Source organism: Geotrypetes seraphini, chromosome 2, assembly GCF_902459505.1.
Source record: "Geotrypetes seraphini chromosome 2, aGeoSer1.1, whole genome shotgun sequence".
In the NCBI taxonomy this organism is placed as follows: domain Eukaryota; kingdom Metazoa; phylum Chordata; class Amphibia; order Gymnophiona; family Dermophiidae; genus Geotrypetes; species Geotrypetes seraphini.
In genome coordinates, this window is record NC_047085.1 from 190,213,109 (window position 1) to 190,234,648 (window position 21,540).

Here is a 21,540-nt window from a genome sequence, read left to right on the forward strand (position 1 = left end):
CAACAAGAGGCTAGAGAAACTGGGCCTCTTCTCCCTTGATAAGAGAAGACTGAGAGGGGACATGATCAAAACATTCAAGATACTGAAGGGAATTAACTTAGAAGAGACAGAGAGACTGTCTACCCTCTCCAAGGTGAAAAGAATGAGAGGGCACTCTCTAAAGTTAGAAGGGAAAAGATTCCGTACAAATGTAAGGAAGTTCTTCTTCACCCAGAGAGTAGTGGAGGTCTGGAACACTCTCCCGGAGGCTGTTATAGGGGAAAGCACCTTTCAGGGAATCAAGACAAGGTTGGATAAGTTCCTACTGGAACAGAACATATGCAAGTAAGGATAGACTCAAATAGGGCACTGGTCTTTGACCTAAGGGCCGCTGTGTGAGCGGATTGCTGGGCGTGATGAACTACTGGTCTGACCCAGCAGCGGCAAATCTTATGTTCTTATGTTGCCTCCTAACCAATTTTATAAGTGGCTACAACTTCAACACTGCTTTAATGCTTTTCTGAAGAATAAACCTCTCAGATCTTCCACATCGAGTCTATTGTCTTTTATGTCACTGATAACATCTAAAAAAGGGGCTGCTTCTAAATGGTACAAAATTTTACAAGTTAATTAATTTTTATATCCTAAGGGTACTGAAGATCTATGGCAATTTGACATCAAGAAGATTGTTTCTGAGCAGTTTTGGGAACAGATTTGGACTTCCATTCACAAATCAGTAAAATCAGCTGCAATTAAACAATCTATTTTTGTGTGTGTGTGTGTTTCATAAAGCCATTTGAATACCTTATAAGTTATCCAAAATTAATGATGATGAATTTAATAAGTGCTGGTTGTGTCAAAAAGAGGTTGGCACTCTAATTCATCTAATATAATAAAACGGTAAGCCGCGCATGCGCACTTCCTATGCGTGCGTCCGTTTTCCGTGAGCTGTAGCTAGGAAGTGCGCATGTGCGGCTTACGGTCTGGCCTCGGAGCGGCAGCTGCCGGCTGCTAGCACCCCCTGCTCTCTCCGTTCGCCTCCCGGCTCCAGCGGCGTGACAGTTTTCAAAGAGGCGCGGGATTCTTTCTACGCGGAACCACCAGCCGTTAAAGCTCCTGCCGCTGACTCCCGACTACAGCCTCCAACAGATGGCTGCTTCCCATTGGATCCGGCCGCTGGCAAGTCTCGCGTTGTCCCTCCCCCCGAGGTGGATGTCGGCCGCGGCGGCTGTCGGCGGCCCGAGGCGGATGTCGGCCGCGGCGGCTGCTGCCCGCCCGAAGCTCTCTCTCTTCCTCCCCCCCCCGGGCGGATGTCGACCGCGGCGGCCCGAGTCATAGACAAGTGCTTGCATCATTTAAACATACTGGAATGCAGAGTTCTCTTTTTGTCATAGGCTAAAGCTTTGGAACACATTGCCTTAGTTTACTTATGAATTAGTGCTGCTTACCTTTCAAAATCGGTATGGGGGGAGGAAAATACTGCACAGGGAAGTGGGGTGGGAGGGAAATGGAGGGGCAGAAAAGGGGTTGATGGACAGGGGAAGAGGTGCTGATGAACAGGGAGGGGGGCAGAAAAATGAAGACAAGCCTACTGCTGGACAGAGGGAGCAGGAAGGAGGTGATGATGGACAGGGGGAGGTAAAACAAAGGAAGAAGGGCTTCTGCTGGATAAGGTGAGCAGTGATGGGGTGGTGGAGGACACAGGGGAGGTAAAAGGAAGGGAGAATGGACAGGGGGAGCAGGCAAGGGGTGGTAGTGAACAGCCAAGGAAAAAAAAAATGACAGACAGAAATACAGAAAGCGGCTAAGGAGAGAGAAAAAAAAAATAAAGCAGACACACACACATATATTCTAGCACCCGTTAATGTAACGGGCTATAAGACTAGTCTATTATATTTCTGTGACCACATAAGTGAGTACTGGCTATGAGTATGAGATACTATCTGCACTTTGTTGAATATCAATGAATCACTCACATTAAACATCATTGTATTGGGCCATTGTGGGCTTCAGCAGTCAGTATCTGATAATCAATCAAAATTACTAAGAATTTTGATTAATTTGGCCATAAAAATCATCTTGCAACAATGGAAGGATGCTTCTAGGTGGAATACATAACTTGGTTGAACAGTGTATGTATAATTGCCAAGAATGAACGTGTTTCTGCAGAGAGATTCAAAGCTGTAAAAAATTTTACTAAAATGTGGGAGCCATTGAAATCTTATAGCCACGCACCTGTTAAACCATAATGATTTGGCTGATAAAGGTGTACATCCATACTGTCCTTTCTGATGTATTTATGAAAGTATCAATTATCATTAACAATTTTAAGCGCTAATTTGATGTCAATGTTTTTTTTTTTGGGGGGGGCATACATATAACCTATGTTGAATTTTATTGTATTGTGATTACATATGTATGACTTTTCTTTAAATACCAATAAAAATTATTGAGCATAAAAGAACTTTGACTAGGTCAATCCAAACTTAATTTCGTTTTTCTTTTAACTTGACAGGAATCAATTAGGTTTCTTCAGGTTGCTGTTCTGCATTTAGATCTTTGTGTTTGATATAGCAATTGTGCCCATTTTGTATGCCTCTGATCAGTGGCATAGCATGGGTGAGAGGCGCCCCTTCCCTGCCCTCTTCTCTGTCTCCCCACCCACATCCGCTCCTTCCCCACCCCCTCCTACTGCATGGGCATGCCCCTGCCCTTCCCCCATACCTCTTTAATGTTCCTGGCACAAGCAGCAACCTCGACCTGCTGCTCGCGCCAGCATCAGCTCCTCTTCTGATGTCATTTCCTAGATGCGGTTCCAGGAAGTGACATCAGAGAAAGAGCTGATGCTGGTGCGAGCAGCAGATTGGGCCAGAAATGTTAAGAGGTACAGGGGAAGGGAAGGGGAGTGCATGCGTGATAGTGGAGGTGGGGAAGGAGTGGTGGGGGGGGGGGAATTAATGAATGCTAAGTGCATGCTAAATGCTAAGAAGCCCTTAGGAATAAAAGGGCTTCTTAGCATTTAGCATATATTAAATCCATTAGTGCGCCTTACTAAAAGGAACCCAAAGTGTTGGGGTATTGCTAGCTTGGGGGTCCTTTTACTAAGTTGCATAAAGTGGTCTTTGTGCAACCTTATGTAGATCTTTTCTGTGAACTAACTCCAAGATTCCTTATACTGTGGCCAATATTGTGCATGCAAATCTGTGCACATTGCTGATTTTCATGTGCAACTAGAAACAGAGAAAAATGACAGCAGATAAAAGTCAAATGGCCCATCCAGTCTGCCCATCTGCAGGATCAACTATCTCCTCCTCTCCTTAAGAAATCTGGCATACCTATCCCACGCTTTCTTAAATTCAGACACAGTCTTTGTCTCCACAATCTCTACTGGGAGTCTATTCAATGCATTGACCACCCAATATGTAAAAAAGTATTTCCTTAGATTACTCCTAAGCCTATTATCTCTTAACTTCATCCTATTCCCTCTCACTCTGGTCTCCTTTCATTTGAAAGAGACTTACCTCATGCTGCAGACTGTCCTGACAAACAAGTGTAGCTGGCACTGAAGACAAGAGGGAGCAGCCAAGCAGGAAGGAGGTCAGTTGAGGTAACTAGGATCCCTGGTTGACTAGAAAGGCTTCCCTCCGATGTCAGCCCTCATGTCGGCTTTGGCAGAGAGGGGCCTATTTATAAATGGAATTCCAAAGGTGAACACATTGGGTGTGAGGGTGGGGGACTGTTCCACCCGCAAAAGGGAGAGAGGGTGGCTGCTGGATTCATGAAAGGCGGGGGGGGGGGGGTGGAGAGGGGGGGCGCTGCTGTTGCATGCGTGATCGCAAGGGATACTGCTGATCTGGAGGGGAAGGATGCGCTTGAGAAGTAAGGAATTGGTTTATGAATTTTAAGATAGGAAGAGGAATGTTGTGTGTTGAATAGGCGATATGTAAAAAATAAAAAAGTTAAATAAGTGTGAAATAAATGTGTTCAACATAAACGTTTGAGATAGAGAAAATCTAATAAGCAGGCACTGGCGTCTCTATTGGAAGGGTGCCATGTTTTGAATGTATGAAAACATGATTAAGAAGATTAAATCAAAACAAAATCTAAATATAACAGAAATGAGAGGAGTAATAGGTAAGAAAAGGGTAAGGAAGGATCTATACTTCTACTAAGACTAATACCCTCTTTTATTAAAGTGCGATACCAGTTTTTAGCGCAGGGAGCCACGCTGAATGCCCTACGCTGCTCCCAATGCTCATAAGTTCCTATGAGACATTGAGACTTATGAGTTCCTTCTATTTTTCAGCGATAATCTCCTTTTTCGTATGGATTTTTGTTTCGTTTCACTTTCCGTTGTAATACTAAGAAATGAGTTGCTGATATTGCTTGTGTTGCAGTCTTTACTACTATCACATCTTTTCTTTTGCCGGGATGGTCTCTATAATTGTCCTTCGTACTTACACCACCCCCACCTTCTAGTTTAAATGCCTAGAAAAATATTGTCTAAATTTCTCTGCAAGGTTTCTTTTTCCTGCTGTAGTAATATGTAGCCCATCAGTGCAATATAGCTTCTTGTCCTACCATGTATTTCCCCATCCTCCTATGTACCTGAAGCCTTCTTGATGACACCAGGCTTTGAGCCATCTATTAAAGTCCTCTGTGTTTTTCACTCTTTGCTCCCCCTTTTCATATGCAGGCAGTATTTCAGAAAAAGCTAAAGTCTTTACAAAAGGTTTCACGCCCTCACCAAGCTCCCGAAAAGCTTTCTGTGCTGCAAGTGTGGAGTTGTTGGCCAGGTCATTTGTTCCCAGATGGATGACAACATCAGTGTTAAAATCCTTAGTTTCTTCCTTTATTATAGTCTGTATTTGCCTGGAACTCCTGGTAGCTGAGGATCCTGGAAGACATTTCACTATTTTGGTCTCCTCGCCTTGTGTTCCAAGGTTAATGCCTCTGATGATGGAATCCCCCAACAGTAATAGTTTTCTGTTTTTGGCCTTTTTATTTGTGCTTAGGGTGTGCTTGCTCTCTTGAGTTACCTTCATTGGTTCCAGTCCCACCTCCCTTCTGTTTTCTTGAGTATCGCAGTGCACTATTGGAGCGAAGGAATTCTGTAGAGGTAATATTAGTGAAGGTGGATGTTTCTGTGTTACATGTCGCAGTCTTCCTGAGCCTACTGTGACCCATTTATTCCTGGGCTCTTTTATTCTTTGAGGTAGAGGTGGTAAGTTGGTATGATTTTGTGGAGTGATGGAAGCTGCTTTAATTATATTCAATTCCTGTTTAAGTTTGCAGAGCTCCTCCTTAATACTAGCAAGTTGAAGACAGATGGGGCAAGCCTTAAGCCTCCAAATAGTATGTCTTGGAATTAAAGCACCACAGTGATTGCATAGAATAAAGGTCATCTTGATTGGTTGATTTGAGTAGTCCTGATTATATGGGTCTCTATATATGGTGGGACTATAAGTCTTACCCTTATTCCTATGAAGAGGAAGAGGAAATAAGATTTAACAGAGGAAAGAGAAGGGTTTATTTTTTTGTGCTTTTTTGTTTTTTTTTTAGGTAAGAAACAGGTAGGAGAAGAGAAATTAAGCAGATATAATGCTGAAAACCAGTGAAATTAGCAGAATATGAAATGTTGAGCAACTTATCTTATTGAAGTTCACAGACAGCCTTGTTCACAGCAATGTCCCAAAGATAATGCAATTAACCTTCGAAGTAAAACAGAGCCCCTCCCTTCTCCACCTAATCAGACACAATGGCTAAAAACTAGTGAGTCAGAAATATAGGCTCTATACCACCTAAAACACAGTATTTTAAACAGAAATGCAGGTTCTATAACAAATCAGTGGCTACCCTAAAACACAGGATTTATAACAGGATTTTCCCTACTTTAGTCACTCTGAGCCACAGGCACCAGGATTTAATTAGAGTTAACAAAGTCTTACCCTTATTCCTATGAAGAGGAAGAGGAAATGAGATTTAACAGAGGAAAGAGAAGGGTTTATTTTATTTGTGCTTTTTTGTTTTTTTTTAGGTAAGAAACAGGTAGGAGAAGAGAAATTAAGCAGATATAATGCTGAAAACCAGTGAAATTAGCAGAATATGAAATGTTGAGCAACTTATCTTATTGAAGTTCACAGACAGCCTTGTTCACAGCAATGTCTCATAGGAACTTATGAGACTTATGTTCAATTTTGGAGACTGTATCTGGCGAAGGACGTAAGAAGACTTGAGGCGGTCCAGAGGAGGGCGACGAAAATGATAGGAGGCTTGCGCCAGAAGACGTATGAGGAGAGACTGGAAGCCCTGAATATGTATACCCTAGAGGAAAGGAGAGACAGGGGAGATATGATTCAGACGTTCAAATACTTGAAGGGTATTAACGTAGAACAAAATCTTTTTCAGAGAAAGGAAAATGGTAAAACCAGAGGACATAATTTGAGGTTGAGGGGTGGTAGATTCAAGAACAATGTTAGGAAATTCTACTTTACGGAGAGGGTGGTGGATGCCTGGAATGCGCTCCCGAGAGAGGTGGTGGAGAGTAAAACTGTGACTGAGTTCAAAGAAGCGTGGGATGAACACAAAGAGTCTAGAATCAAAAAATAAGATTAAATATTGAACTAAGGCCAGTACTGGGCAGACTTGAACGGTTTGTGTCTGTATATGGCCGTTTGGTGGAGGATGGGCTGGGGAGGGCTTCAATAGCTGGGAGGGTATAGATGGGCTGGAGTAAGTCTTAACAGAGATTTCGGCAGTTGGAACCCAAGCACAGTACCGGGTAAAGCTTTGGATTCTTGCCCAGAAATAGCTAAGAAGAAAAAATTAAAAAATTTAAATTGAATCAGGTTGGGCAGACTGGATGGACCATTCGGGTCTTTATCTGCCGTCATCTACTATGTTACTATGAGTGTCAGGAGCAGCGTGAGGCATTCAGTGCAGCTCCTGGCACTAAAAACTGCTACCGCAATTTAATAAAATGAGGCCTAAGTATCATAATAAAAAATTTGGCCCACAACTTGGCCTGTGTTTTAGATTTCGGTCCCTTATGTGATTGAGTTTGACACTCCTGCCCTACATAATACTACCTCCAAAACAAGAGGCAGTAAGGGCTCCCATGTTAATTTTTTTTTTTTTTAAATGGCCATGCACAAATGTCAGCATTAGTGCATGATCATATAGACAACTACCTTAAATGAAGTTATTTTTAGACCTCAGCGGTGTAACTGTGTGTATAGCATACTTCACACACAGGTTAGCAACACCAACCTCTTCATCGGTCTAATATTCTTTTTTCCATTTAAAGTGCTAGTGCTTAATAGTGTATTTAGATTTTTTAGTTTTAAATAAATAAATACTCATCTCATAAACACGGCTAGGGGTACATATTCTGACATAGGACTATGTTTCGCCACAGGCTGTTTCAAGAAAATCCCCCTCTAGATTGCCGGTTCCATGTTACCCATATCGTTAAATTCATAAATGATATGAGTAACATGGAACCGGCAATCTAGAGGGGGATTTCCTTGAAACAGCTTGTGGCGAAACATAGTCCTATGTCAGAATATGTACCCCTAGCTGTGTTTATGAGTTGAGTATTTATTTATTTAAAACTAAAAAATCTAAATACACTATTAAGCACTAGCACTTTAAATGGAAAAAAGAATATTAGACCGATGAAAAGGTTGGTGTTGCTAACCTGTGTGTGAAGTTTACTATACACACAGTTACACCACTGAGGTCTAAAAATAACTTCATTTAAGGTAGTTGTCTGTATGATTATGCAATAGAGATAAACCTTAAATTGATCATTTTTGACTGGCGAAGTCTTTAGCATTAGTTCATGGCCATAAATGAAACAAATACAAAAAGGATTTTTCATGGCTGTGGTAGAAATGGGCTTTGCTAGCAGGAAAGACTCATGCAAGGGTGTGCTAAGCCCATTTCTTAGCGCAGTGTAGTAAAAGGGCCTCTGTTGTTCAAGACTTTATGACTAGGTATGTTTTTCTTTCTGCTAACTTTGTTCTGTGTCTTTCTAATCCTTATTAGCATCTTGGATCTCAAGTACTGGCTTACGTCTAGTTATGCCCCAGATGCATGGTAAAATGATGTTCTCCAGGCCTGAGGAATGATGCTAGCTACCTAAGGAAGTTATCTGCAGGTAAAACTAGGGTTACCAGACATCTTGTACAATAATGCTCTTGTTGTATAATTTGATGAACCACAAAAGTACTAACTATTATAATCCTGTAGTAGTTACAGTCATCTCATCAAATCATATATCTAATCACATCTATTCTAAACACAGTGAAGTATCCTCTCTTCATTGATCACTCCATTAATATTTAACTATTCATTCTATGGATAAAAAGATCACATATCAGCTCATGACAAGTTATACAGGAATTCTTAGCTAACTATTGTGGTAACCTAATGGGATATAATTAACTACTGTATAAGTATGAATGACATATTTATTTATTAAAAAAAGTATTACCTGCACTATCAAAAATCCTAGGCAGCATATAATATAAAATATACATAATTCATCTAAAAATTAAAATTAATAAAAACAAACAAAATAAAATGCATAAACATCTGAAAAACAAAAACAACAACAAACTATACTTGTTAAAAGTATTCAAAAGCATTAGATCTAGCATCCTCATAAAGACCGTATATAGAGTGCAAAACCAATATTGTTACCATAACATAAAACTATGTATTCTGCTTAAATGCTAAAATAGAAACACTAGTCCTGATTCTCTAAAAAGCGCCTACTGATGGACACCTAGATCGGTGCACTTAACTGATCTATGCACCTACCTTACCTCCCCTCCCTATTTGACAAAAGTGCGGCAGAGGTTCCTAGTGCCCGCCGGGGTGTTGAATGCTCTGCGCTGCTCTGATGGTCACAGAGTTCCTATGTGCATCGGAGCAGCACAGAGCATTCACCGTGCTAAAAACCTTTTCTGTGCTTTTGTAAAAGGGGGGGAAGGTGGTAAATTTTTTTCATTGGTTCAATTGGTGCCGTTAATTGAACAGTGCCATTAAAAAACAATTAAAAAAATTAATTTTCAAGTAGGGGCCTAACTCAGTAGGCACCATGTGGGCTTCTACGCTGAGGCGTCTACCTGCGTCTACTTGAAAAGTCGGCATGGCTAGGGGCGGAGTTTGGGTGTGGATTGAGTTAGGCGCCAGTAGGTGCCTATCTTAGGTGCTGGCATTTTAGGCAATGAAAATCCTGGCCTAATATTCTAGTGCCTAAGTTTATTACACCTACTGGCACCTAACTTGAGTTATCTTATACCAGTGGTCTCAAACTCAAACCCTTTGCAGGGCCACATTTTGGATTTCTAAGTACTTGGAGTGCCTCAGAAAAAAATAGTTAATGTCTTATTAAAGAAATGACAATTTTGCATGAGGTAAAACTCTTTATAGTTTATAAATCTTTCCTTTAGGCTAAGGCTTATTAATAATATTGTCATTTATAGCTAAAGAGACAAATGATCAAGAAACTGTTTTATTTTATTTTTGTGATTATAATAAACATACCGAGGGCCTCAAAATAGTACCTGGCAGGCCGCATGTGGCCCCCGGGCCGCGAGTTTGAGACCACTGCCTTATACGAATCTTGCAAAGACATGAAGCGGTGACCCTGCGAGTAAAACAACTCAAGTTATAACCGGGATTCTCTGAAGCAGCCAATCGGCGAAATTTTTCAGTTAAGTACAATTTTATAAATCTTCCTTGAGCACATACACGTTTATTAGTAGTTTTCATAGAGAAAATAGTCAGCACAAGCAAAAAAAACCCCCCAAAAACCATTAAAACAATTGTGCAGGGATTGAGAACAAGAGTCGCTTCTACAGTGGGTTGTTTGCTCACATAGTGGACTCATTATCCAGCGTATCTCTGAGCACGAATCGTCTGATCGTAAATTGCTGACGGTCCCCTCCTTTCGTATAATAGGAACCATAAGGCACAACATTTTCTCAGTTGTAGCTCCACAACTTTGGAATACCCTACCAGCTCTCGTAAGGGAAGAAGCTAACCTTGAATGTTTCAAAAGCCTACTCAAGAGTCATTTATTTAAACAAGCTTTTAACATTTGATTTAATAATATACAATATCTTTCTAACTCCCTTAAGGAATCAAGCAGCACTGTGCCCTTTCCTTTTGTTTTTTTCCATATTTGGCTTTCGTTCCTATCCAATTTGTCTTTCTAGCCCAATTTCCTTTTGTCTCCCGTTTGTCTGTCATATTTGTCCCCTTTTAATATACCATGTATTACTTGACACTTCTTTTAAATTGTATTTCCTCTGTATGTGTTAATGGTATTGTTAATGGCATTTTTTATATTTTGTATTATATTTGTGTTCTGTTTTATATTGTAAACTCGCTTAGAAATTGGATAAACAATCAAATCAAATTTTAATAAAAACTTAAAACTTGAAACTTGATGTAGCAGTATAAGACTTGTAAGTTGACTTAAATGGTGCATGTTTGTTATTTTTTCTTATAAGGTATCTTAAGCACTAGATTTCTCCACAGCACATCCCATTTGTTATTTTGGGTGACCTAACTTGAGTTAGGCATTTGTCTGGGTTGGGCACCATTAAGTGAGATTCTATAAACATCACCTAACCCTCAATGACATGCGATAGGTACTGTTTTCAAAGGTGTCTACCGATTAAGGTGCCATTTAGAAAATCAGGCCCACTGTGCTATAAAGTGCCTAATTAAGGTTCATGCAAAAAAACAAAGAAAAATGAAAAACTTATAATTTGGGTGTTTTTTTCTTGTATATTAACTGTTGTTTTGAATGAACCCTGATTATAGCACATTATTGCATAACGTGAAATATATATACAGGAAGGTTTTTAATACCTATGATTAGGGTAATCAGATGTCTGAGAAAACCGGAACATGCCCTCTTTTTAGAGGACTGTTTGGGCTCCTGGATGAACTTTCCCAAACCTGGCATTTGTCTAGGTTTTGGAAAGCTCCAGGCAAGCTCTGGCCACAACTGGAGGGCCTCTGACCTTCCACAGATGATGTCATACACATCCAACTCCAAAATAATGATGTAAACTTTTTTCTTGTTTAAATCCGGAACATATGCATAAACATCCCAGTTACTAAAACTTCCGAATAAACTTGTACTTAATACTTATTTTACGGCTTCAGCCCTACCACTCCACCACCAGTCATAAGTTTATAGTGGGAAGTATTACATGGACCATCATCATTGGCCAATAAATAATTATATAAATATTTTTCTTAATTTTATCTTTTAAACAGAATAATAATTTCAACTTTCACTTTAAAGCTACTTATCTTAACAGCTGAAATGACCCAGGAGAGGATTACCCGACATGTTTCGCACATCCGTGCTTTTTCAAGAGTCTCCCTAATACTTCCCGCTATAAACTTATGACTGGCGGTGGAGTGGTGGGGCTGAGGCCGTAAAATAAGTATTAAGTACAAGTTTATTCAGAAGTTTTAGTAACTGGGATGGTCACACACATCTACTCATGCTCCAGGCCCTCCAGACATGGCTGGAGATCGTCCGAAAGAGAAAGCTTTGTGGGGGAGGGGACGGAAAGGTGCATGGCTGGTGGCAGTCTGGGTAGTACTGGAGGCGTAATTCGGCAGGTTGGGGAGAAACAGGGTGGGGCTGGAGGCAGAATGGGACGGGGTCATGTGTCCGGGGTTTCCCAGAAAAAAATATGGTAACCCTACCTATGACTGAACCCGAACCGTGGGAATAGTCCCTCTGAGTTTTCTGAGGCTTTTTCCCTTGCTGTTTTCCTCCCTTTAAAACTCACATGAGGAAATAGAGTCATTTGTAGTAGTATTGTGAGCACATATACGTATATACTGTATATGTACAGTACATTCATAAATGGCGACACAATTTTATGAATGGTCTTTTCTACATATAAAACCACTTTAAGTAGGAAAAACTTTTATAAAATTACTTAACTTACATGCATAGCCTGATCTTTGTGAATTAATGTGTTAGCCTTCTAAAATCGCCTCCATAGACTGTTGTTATCATTAACCTGAGAGTTAAAGGTCTTGCCAGTTCATATGTGTCTTTGCTTCTCATGACTTATGAGACCCCTCCCTAGTCAAGAGTAACACCAAAAACTGCTTTAGCATAAAAAGCTGTTGAACTGTACCCTAGTAAATATATATATATATATATATATATATATATTTTTTTTTTTTTTACATCACAGTGTAGTAAACGGTAGCAGATGAAGACTAACATGGTCCATCCAGGCAGCTTCCAGGAAAGCAACTTTTATTCTGCACATTTGATTACTGGGAAATCAGTACTAAGAGGAAGGGAAATAATGACAGTAACCAAGGCTTTGGTGAGCTTTGGTGCCTCCATTTTTCAATTAGCAGTGCCTCAGTGCAAGCATGCCTCTGCTATTGTCACTGTGTTGAAGAGAAGAAGATCAAATAGAAGTAAAGCAGTCTGGAGCTTGAGCTCCTGGGAAAATGTAACAGGTGTTACAGCTCAGCTGGGTGTGAGCTTTTGGGATAAAAACCACCTCTCAGGCTTCACCCATAGAATTCTGCTTTCCAAACCATGGCTTCAAGGAAGAGGAAACTAATGACTTCATTACCATCTCAATTCTGGGAACTGCTCGGTCCAGACCTGAACCATTAAAGGAAAGGTATGGGACTGGGTGACCTTCTGAGATCAAAATGTTGTTTAGAGCCATTCTCCTAGTCAAGGCTATAAACTTAAGAAACACGCCCTTGTGCTGCAACTCTTTGGCTGTAAAATGAAGGGGGGGGGGGGAAAAATCCTTCAGAAGAAAGAAAACACATACAGCATTCATTGTGCAGCATGGTTTCCTGTGCTTCCTTTGAAAAGCTAACTTCCAGTTGCACTTCCCTTGCTCTGTGTTGTGACAGCCTTAATGGCTCTTGTCGGTTTCCCATTTGCAGTGGATTATAATTGGAGGGGAGGGGAGGTGGGTCAAAGCCAAGAAGAGTGTCAAATTTTTCAACCAAACACAAAATATTGCAAACCTCCTCTGTACTGCAGTAATTAACGTTGGCTCTTTTCTTTCTTTATTAGGCAATTACCTCTTCTCCTGAGCCAAAATGAGAAAGAAGTAGCTTGTGAAAAATTGTCCTGTGGTCCTTGTATTTTTAAAAAAATAATATTTCTGTTCTTCGTATTATTTTTGTACACTGCTGAAGGGTTTAGAAAATATAGATGAAATGTCAATAGGCTTGCTAGAATCCATGAGATCCATTTTCAGTGACAGGGCTACCATATGACTATAAACAGATATGAAATTTGTTTAAAATTATATGTTTTCAACTGTGAAAAACGTGTAAATACCACTGTTGAAAATTCAGGCCTCTCTTTAAGAGGGTAACTTTAAATCAGGTTAATAGGGCAGGAAGAGGTCTATTTTCAGTTTATTTTATAAAGCCACATAGGAAGCTTTGTATCTTTATAAAACCCTAGCACAAATCCTGCAGAAATAGTGCCTAGATTGTGGGTGATGACATTTATAGCTGCTCAGGATAGGGCCTAAATCTCATCAGGAAGTGACATCAGAGGGAAAGCTGAGGCCGATGCGGACAGCAAGTTGGAACTGCTGCTCGCGTTGGCAAAGAGCTAGAAGTATGGGGGGAAGGAAATGCGGGGGAGGGGTGGGAAGGGAAAGAGAGGAGGAGAGATGCCGTTGCGCCCACCAAGACAGCGCCCAGGGGATCTGCCCTCCCCACTCCCCTTACTATGTCATTGTTCAGATGGCTGACACTTAACCAGTTGAATGCTGATATTAGGGTTTCAAGGTTTATTAAAATTTGATATCTCACCTTTTCCAAGTTCAAAGCAGTTTTACAAAATTAAAATAGCAAATTTACAACAATTAATGAATTAAAAAGTGGGCAAAAAACTAACTCAGCAAATGTAAAGGCATAAGACATGGACAGAATATAAAAACATAGACTAATTGGAATGAGAGGAAAAAGGGGAAAGAATTACAATATTTAGAACAAGGAAGGGGAACAAGGAAGGGCTTTAACTGGTTCAATTAAACTAACTAGAGCAAACTGTGTGCCACAGCACACTACTGTGCCTCCTGAGATTTCAAGTGTGCCGTGGCACAATGGGCAGGAAGAGAGGCTCCAGCATCTGTGTCAGATGACTTGCAATTGCCTCCTACCGTCGCATATGCTAGGACTCCTGCCTTCACGGTATCTGCCACCGGGACTTCTGCCTTTGTCTTGTCTCTGCATCCCTAGATCAGCAGCAGCATCTCTGTGTGCTTTTAACTTAGCCACACAGCTACCACTAGCAATAGTATAGACACAGTTTCATGAGGCAGCCTTGGGGGTCTTTGCTAGGCTGGGCTACTTTGATGATGCAAGGCGGGCTGGCCTAGCAAAGGCCCCAAGGCTGCCTGATGAAACCACGGCTAAACTAATGCTAGCAGCAGCTGTGTGGCGAAGTTAAAAGCACACAGTGAGCTTCCGCTAGGCTAGAGAGAGGAGAGGTATTGCTGGAGAGGGAAGGAGGGAAGGGAGAAGGGGTACTGCTGGACAGCAGGTGGCGAGGGAAGGGAGAAGGGGTACTGCTGAACAGGGGGCGAAGAAAGGGTACAGGGGGTACTGCTGGACAGGGGGAGGAGGGAAGGGAGAGAGGTGCTGCTGGACCTGGCAGAAGGGGAGGGAAAGGAAAGGTGCTACACACTGGAGGGGAGGGTGAGATGGTGCATGGAGAGAGAGCATGTTGGGTTGGGGGTGGGAGGGAGGGATGCCACTTGAGGGAAGAGGCAAGAACAGAGAGAGAAAGCATGCAGGAGGCAGAAAGTGTTGGAGAGGGCAAGATGGATGGGGAGGACAGAAAGAAGGTAAGGAAAAATGGCACACTCTGGGAAGGGGGAGAGGGTAGAGAATGAAAAGTTGGACTCATGGAGGGAGAGAGAGAGAGATGTTGGTTAGGGGAGGGAAGGAGGACCGGAAGAGAAGTATGCAGGAGGAAGAGAGAAAGGAATGTTGGCTGGTGGAAAGGAGGGAGAAATGTTGGACTGGGAGGGGGACCAGAAAGGAGGAAGGGAAGGGAGAAGGACTGCAGGGGGCAGAAAGGAGGAAGGGAGAAAGAAATTTTACACTGGGGGGTGGAGATCTGACTAAAGAATGGGAGAGATACCAGACTAGGGAATGAAAGGGAAGGAGGGGAGTGTGGTAGCATAATAGAAATAATAATATTAGTAGTAGTAGAGAGAGATGCCAGATTATGGGAAGGAGAGGTGATATGCTAGACTGGATAGGGAGAAAAGGAAAGAGAGAGATGTTGGACTAGTTGGAGGAAGGAGGGAAGGAGAGAGATGTCAGACCATGGAAACAGGGAGGGAAGGAGAGAGATAGAAAGGGAAGCTAAGACGTGGAAAAGTATATTTTGAGAAGAAAGCAGAAAAATTGAATAAGTTAATGCCAAACATGGATGCATGACAGAAGGCACTGGAAACATAGTTAAAAGCACAGAAAAATAAAGTCACCAGCAACAATGGTAGGGAAAATAATTTTATTTTCAATATAGTGGTTTGAAATGTGTCAGTTTTGAGAATTTATATCTGCTGTGTATATTGTGTGTATATGAAAAATGAAAGGAAAAAATTGCATTAAATTAGTAAAGGGGGCGGGATCTGGGGCAGAGCTTGGGTGGATTTAGGGTTGAGTTTGGGAGGTCTGTTCCAGCAGTTGGTAATGGAACCCATGCAGGCTGGGGGCTGGGGGCTGGACTTAGTTAATGTTTCTGATGTTATAGTAGATGATCATTTGGCATCCAGTGATCACTGCATGATATGGTTTAATATTAAGATAGGTTTAGAGAGAACTCATTTGAAAGTGAAGGTTCTCAACTTTAAAAACTAACTTTGTTCAGATGGGGAATTATGTCACGGAATTGTCTGGATGGGAACATCTGGAAGAAGTAAGAAAGCAGTGGGCAAAACTGAAAGGAGCGATTGTAAGAAAAGTAAGCAAAACTAAGAGGAATAGAAGGCTACTTTGGTCCTCAAAAGTAGTGTCTGAGAAGGTAAGGAAAAAGAAATTAGCTTTCATAAATTACAAAATGTCCTTAAAAGAAGAAAGATAAACATATCTGAAAAAGTTATGAGAGGCTGATTGAGTAGTCAGGAAAGCAAAGATGCAAATGGAAGAAAAAATAGCAGACAAGGTAAGACGAGGGGATAAGACATTGTATAGACATATTAGTGATAAGAGGAAGTACAAAGGTGGCATTTTGAGACTCAAAGGTGAAGGGGAAAAATATGTAGAAGCTGATAAAGATAAGACTGAATTGCTAAACAAATATTTCTGTTCTGTAGACTTAGATACCGGTAGGTACCCTAATCTTAGGTGTATCTTATTTATGCCATAGATTTTTTGGCCTAAATATCGCCACCTAAATCCAAAACAGGCAAAATATGCCCATGATCTACCCCTAATCACGACTGCTTTCAGATAGGCACCTTGGACTAGGCACTACCTGAAAGTAGTGGGCACCTACTGAGTTAGACTACTTTTGTTTCTGGGATTTAATATTACACATCATATTACTACATCTGGATATTTGGATTTATATGGAGGTTTTTATGAATAGTGAAGGCTCATATATAGAAACTGGGCAAGAAAATTCCTAAACCCGGCTTCTATGAGCACTTGAAGTCTTTTCCTCCTTTTAATAATTAAGTTATGAGCAAATCCAGCAAGTGAATATAGCTTTAGTAGGTTTTTGGTATTGTCTGTTAAGACAACTTATTTCAGGCATGTTCAAATAGAGGAAAAGGCTGCATAGTGCCGATTCCCACACCTAATTTTGGGAACCAGATTTATGTTTGCTGAGACCTGGTGTAAATTCTGGTGCTCAAGTTAGACATGCTTACCTGGTATTCTGTAACTACACACGTAAGTTTCAGAACCCCCCTGAGGTGCCCATGCCCCTTCCATGGCCACGCCCATTTGGGATGTGCATTATGGGAGATAGGCACCCTTTCTTTTTTTTAAATTCTTCATTCATTTTATAACTTACATCAAGTGCATCAAAAAGTAACACCATTTTGACTTAAATACATCACTTGAAATTCTACAATTCTTCATATTAAATAGAAGAGAATTATCCCTTTCCCCTCCTCCCTTCAATACTTCATAACTCATATGCCATATAATAAATCCCCCCTCCCCCCCAATCTTTCATATGTACAAAACAGGGAAAATAATACCTATTCATTGCAATAATTTGTTAATGGCCCCCACACATCTTGAAATTTATTAAAATTCCCTTTCTGAATTGCTAATATTCTTTCCATTTTATAAATATGATACAATGAATTCCACCAAAAACTGTAGTTTAATCTATTCCAATTTTTCCAATTACATGTTATTTGTTGTATGGCGACTCCTGTTAAAATAAGTAAGAGTTTATTATTTTTTGGAAGATATCTGGCTCTTAACTCTCATAGACATGTCAAATAATACTGTATCGTATGATAATGCCACATGATTTTCTAACAAACTATTAATTTGGCCCCAAATTGATTTCCAAAAAGTCATAATAAATGGACAATAAAACAATAAATGATCTAAAGTCCCTGCTTCAAGATGACAATGCCAACATCTATCAGACTTAGAGCAATCTAATTTTTGCAAATGAACAGGAGTCCAGAATGCTCTATGCAACAGGAAAAACCATGTTTGTCTCATAGAAGCAGACATTGTACATCTCATCCTCTAAGACCAAATTTGTGGCCATTAAGATGCAGAAATCTGCTGCTTTATCTCAATGCTCCAAAAGTCACGAAGACCAGTCTTTGGTTTTTTATTCATAAATCCAGATATTAATTTGTACCACTGAGTGGCCTGATGTCCCAGGAAATCCACCTGAAAGCATAAGAACTCCAAACTATATTGATTATTAAGATTTTTCCATTCAGGGAACCCCCACCTGAATGGCCTGCTTCAGTTGCATCCATCTAAAATTTTGTGATTTATTAAGGCCATATTTATGTTGCAACTATGAACACTCAAGCAGTTTACCATTAGAAATAACATCATCTAATACACATATTCCTGCAATCATCCAGTGCTTCCAGAAGACCTTAAATCCGCCAATTTGAATCTTGGAGTTTAGCCATATAGTTTGATTTGTGAATTGGAATAGGTGATAAATTACTTACATATCTTATTGTTTTCCATGTGTCTACAAATAATCTATTTTCTTTATATAATCTAGGCATTTTGATACTAAGTATATGGCATAATCGCAGAGGAAACATGAGTCGCCATTCCAGCCACAACCAATCTGGGATATTATCAACAGGCTCTGGAAGGATCCAATACATACCCTGGCGCATAATATAGGATTGATGATACCTATAAAAATTGGGAAAATTTACCCCTCCCTCTGTAATCAGTTTTTGTAGAGATACTAAATCTATTCTAGCCTTTTTACCCAGCCAAATAAATTTTGTTAAAATACAATTTAACTTTTTATAAAAGGACCCCTGAAAACAAACTGGTAACATACCTACTTGATAACAAACCACAGGCAAAATCATAATTTTAATAGTTTGAACTCTCCCCCACCAAGAAAGATGTAAAGGATTCCATTGCTCACACATTTCTGTTACCCTCTGTAATAAAAAATTTTCATTCACTTTCATTGTTTCTTCCAACGTGTTTGTTATCCAGATACCTAAATATTTTATTCCGTCCTCTTTCCATAGAAAGGGGAATGTTTCAAATAAACATTTTGTACAATGGACATTAAGTGGAAGAACTTCTGATTTACTCCAATTTATCTTGAGTCCTGAAAATTTTCCAAATTTTTCTATCAATTCTAGTAAGCTTGGAATGGTTGTTTCCGGATTTCTCAAATGAAGAAATATATCATCTGCATAAGCAGAAACTTTATATTCCCGATCTGAATAAGGAATATCCTGTATCTCCTTTGCTTGCTGAATAGCTAATAGCAAGGGTTCTAATATAATATCAAAAAGCAAAGGAGACAAGGGACATCCTTGTCTAACCCCCCTCTGCAGACTAAAATGCTCTGAGAAATTATTATTAATATATAATGTAGCAGCAGGGGAGCTATATAAACTTTGAATCATTTGTATAAATCCTGAACCTATACCAAACCAATCCATTGCTTGATCCATGAATGCCCATTCTACCTGATCAAAGGCTTTCTCTGCATCCAAGAATACGGAGAAGGCTGGATCATTCATGGCTTTTGTTAAATTTAACATATAGTTTATTAGAGGAATGTCTCTGAGCAACAAATCCTGTTTGGTGCATACCAATAATAAAAGGGAGAGCCTTGGCCAAGCGTAAAGCCAATGTTTTAACTAGAAGTTTGCCATCTACATTAATTAATGAAATAGACTGTAATTTGAAACCAATACGGGATCTTTATTTGGCTTCGGCAAGACTATAGTAACAGATTCTGCCATAGTTGGACCTGATATAAATTTAACAGATACGGTAATAGTGTATTTTGAAATGATTTATAAAATTCTACTGTAAAACCATCACCACCTGGAGCGGATCCAACTCTAAGGGACTTCAACGCTGTTTGCAACTCGTTTAGGGATATTGGCTTTTCTAAACTTTCTTTTATATGCTCAGGAATTTTTGGTCCCTTAATTTAAAAAATTCTAAATTCTAAATTTCTTTATCTAAATAAGGCTCAGAAGAATACAGGTCTTTATAAAAATTTAAAAATTGTTTTAAAATCGGTCCAATTTGAGAATGAGTATTCCCTCATCTTTTACCATCACTATTCTTGTTTTTCATTTTTTTGCTTTTAAATAATTTGACAGTAATCTTCCCGCCTTATTTGAATTTCCATAATACAAAGCTTGTTGAGAAAATAAGTCTTTTCTTATCAGTTTAAAAGAAATCTCATTATATTTCCCTTTAGCTTTCAAGAGGTCCTATAATGTACAGTATTCCCATTTATCAATCAATTTTGACTCCAAAAGCTTAATTTCTTTTTCCAAACTGGAGAATTGCCTTTTAATTTATTTCCTAATATATGCCGAAAATGAAATAATTTGACCTCTCATGGTTGCCTTAAAAGCATCCCAAAGAGTTTCCAAGGAGATATCTTCAGTATTATTAATTTGATAATAATCATTTATTTTTAACTGAATTCTCTCAATGAAATTAGGTTCTGCAAGCAATGCATTATCAAATCTCCATACAGGACTACTATTATCTTGATCATTTATTTTAATTTTAATCCACACCCCTCCATGATCAGACAGAATAATTGGATCTATGGAGGCTTGTGTTACTTGTTGAACTAAGGTATTTGAAACAAATATATAATCTATTCTTGAAAAAGATTTATGAACATGGGAGCAAAAAAATAATTCCTGATTATTAAAATGAAATATTCACCATATATCTTTCAAATCACAATTTTGTACCAAATTCTCTAATCCTAATGACTTCATAATTCTGCTAGGTTTTTTTAATCCATTATAGGATCTATAACAGCATTAAAATCCCCTGCCACAACTAAATTAGAAGCAGCCAGTGGTAGTAGCAAATGTTGTAGATATTAAAAAAATTCAATTTGGTTGGAATTAGGTGCATATACATTGAAAAGCACCAGCGTACTATTTCCCAGGCTCATGTCTACATGTAACCACCTCCCTGAAGGATCAGCACTAATCATCTTAAGCATAGCATTACATTTTTTTTATTTACTAAAATTGCTACACCTGCCTTCTTTCCCAAGCTGGGGCATAAAAACAATGTTTTACCCAATCTCCTTCTAGTTTTTTAGATTCTAAAGCTGATAGATGAGTCTCCTGAATATAACAGATATCTACATTCTGTTGCTTTAGAAATAAAAGTGTTTTTCTTCCTTTTTAATGGATGGTTGAGGCCATTAACATTTAACAAAAAAAATTAAGCTCCATTAAGATATTTATTTACAGATCACGTGAACCCAAATACTTCATCTTGTTATAATTTTCCTGTGCATAACTCACTTCCCTTAAATTACTATGTGTAACATCCCTATCTTCCCTTGTTCTCCTAAATATTATACTTCTAAAACCCCAAAACCCCTTCCCTATTCCCTCCCATATCTCCTCCCTTCTTACATTACGATAACTTGAAGACATAAAATTCAGACTGGCTGCTCCATCCTACTCCCAGGCATCTTACTTTACTATTTCTTCTATATTATAAAAATTGATCAACCTATAAAATTAAAAGATTTTTTTAAACCCCTCAAATTTCCCTTTAATGTTATAATTATCAATAAATCCTATATTTCGAATTTAATACATAAATATCTGCATGAATTCATTTTAAAAAACAAGTGTACAATTAAATGTTACATTATGTTCATTAAATCAATCTAATTGTCAAATACATAAGAATTCCCCTTATAATTTCCCATTGACAGTATTAAGCTAATTTTAAGACATAAGTGCAGTACAAAACTTCAATCCATCAAATCTAATTGAAATAAGAAATCAATTTAATTTATTT